This window comes from Acipenser ruthenus, chromosome 8 (genome assembly GCF_902713425.1).
Source record: "Acipenser ruthenus chromosome 8, fAciRut3.2 maternal haplotype, whole genome shotgun sequence".
Classification (NCBI taxonomy): Eukaryota; Metazoa; Chordata; class Actinopteri; order Acipenseriformes; family Acipenseridae; genus Acipenser; species Acipenser ruthenus.
This window is the reverse complement of record NC_081196.1, coordinates 41008133-41010649: the sequence shown is the minus strand read 5'-3', so window position 1 is coordinate 41010649 and position 2517 is coordinate 41008133.

Below are 2517 nucleotides of genomic sequence, written 5' to 3'. Positions count from 1 at the left end.
ATGTTGAACTGCACAGGAAAGCTGTGATAGAAAGTGAATGTGCAGCCCCTAGTTCCCCAATGACACAAATATCCAGACCCTCATATACAGTATATATCAACACATTTGAAGTTGATTGTCTTATACTGTGGATCAATTTAAACAAAGATAAAGATAATAAATAGTTTGTTTCTGCTTTTTTACCAGTTTGAGAATAAAGGTAAGAAAAATAACAGAAAACAAAGCATTGTATAGCTTTTTTATCTGAACACGTTTTTTCTGTGTCTCTCCATGTGCATCCAGCTGCAAAGGTGTCATGTCATAGACTGACAGTTTTTACCCTTGACATGTGGAAAGTTTTGTCTTTCATATCTCATGATCATAAGTTTGCCCTTATAAAAGCTAACCATGGTATTTTTTTTTTACGTGCCCCATGCTTTGTCCATGGTAATAGTATGCATTTACCATAGTTTACCCTGATTTGCCATGTTTTTTAATATGCTTTACCATGTCTCTCTGGGCTTTACAGTGCTTACCTATGCTTTCAATGTGCTTTATTACACTTTGCTATGCTTTTACTATGGGAAACTTTTATAAGGGTGAATGTAATATGATCAAAAATTGCACAGTTCTGGGACAGTATTTTTTGCTGTATCACATATCATGTGTAATGCATGTGTTCCAAAAGGCAATTACAAGCCAATAGTTAACAAACAATTGTTAATTAAGTTAAAACAAGGGTTAATTAAGTTATTTAGGGGTCAGTTGTATCCAGAGAAGTATCTGATTGTTTGCACAATTAAAACATCGTTTAGTTATTATGGTATACTGTGTCAAGTTCAAGCACTTCTTAATAGAATAAGGGGAGGCAAACAGGAGGACAAATCGATTGCATAAACTCCTACAGTGCATTGTTTGTGTACTGGCTTACAGATTTTCACATACCCAGCAACAGTTAATCAAGAATAACAAATCAGAGTATATATTTACTCCTTCAGTTTATTAATGTTTAAATGTATCGAGTGATCGCAGATCTACTTCGAATCCTAGCTCATAGACAGTCCAGGCAGGCTGGTGTCTTTGCAAACACCATTAATAATATATAAAGCAATATGGTTACATTACGCACCTCAGGCAGTCCAAGGCACCCATTTACACTAAATGCATACACTATAAAAACATCTCTAAAGCTAATAATAATTCTATCCTATAGCATCATGCTTCAATATAGGTGAGATATAAATTCAAGATTACGCTTACCCTCCGCAGAGAAGTGTGTCTTATAATATAAAACAGAACAAAGAAAGGACACCAGAGGCTCTGAATACAACACCAGTAGTCAGCCTGACCAGACAGTCTGTGTTACCAAACTTAACTGATAACTAACTGTAATTTTGCTCCCATATTTATATGACTTTTTCTCTTCCTTTGTACATCAGAAGGCTTAATTAACCCTAAAACCTCTGGTTTGTTAGACAGCCTTTATCTCTAAAATGAATAATATACTTTTTGGTACCAGGCTATCTCCCACTTCTAAGATAAGGATCTATGAGGTTTTCTCTAAAACTAATAATTTGTTCTATGGAGTTCCTCTCACTTGTTTAAGATAAAAATTATAAAAGCGAGGGGCCCTTAAGTTAGAACACCTGTTCTGTCAGGAAGTTTGCCTACTTAAAACATATTAGTCTGGTACCATAAGAATCCTAGTACTTTTACAGTTAAGAATAAAACAAAACCTTTGAGTTAAAGCACCTTTGAGCTATGTCAGCAAGTGCTGTCTTGGTTGCTAAAGCATATTTTCTTTTATCATGAGAATCCTAGTACTCCCTGCAACTGCTACATGCGTATTCCAATAGGCCCCATCAAGGTTATTGAGGCTAGTTAAGATCCTTAGGCCTAGTCTGATGTGGAAAATATGCAAAATAAGCACAGGTGTTCAGGCAGGATCTTTGTCTAATTTAGTGGTGCATAAATTATGAGGAGAACATAGAGGAGGTTTTTCTACATTACAGGAGCCAAGCAGCGAGAACTCAGCATACCTGTGACGAGAAATACTGGATGCCCGGAACAAGTCCTGCTACCTGCCATGGAGAAGAGGGAATCTGAAGCAAGACCTTTGCCTTAACAGAAGAATAATTGAACCTGCTTGTTTTCAATATAATCATGTTGTAACAGCCAGCAGTTACTGAAAAATAACCATTTCTCTGAAAATAACAAATTCAAACACCTCAAGCTCCTAGTTCTTTCCAAACTACCCATATTTTCTGAAAATAAGTTGGTACCCAGTAATAGCCACCTAGACTATGCATTTCTCATCAGTTAAAAACCAAGGTGTTACTTGGCCTTGTAGTATGACCGTCTAAGGCTGACCGCTGTGGTCTAGTAATGTGCTTCTGAAGAAATATCACAGAGTACATTTTTGCTTGAGGTGTTAGAACATGATCCAGTCAGCATGTATAACTTAGCTGCTAGCTTGCTGAAATTAATTATTCTAGTTAAAATGTTGGATAAGCCTATCATACATATATAACCAAAGTA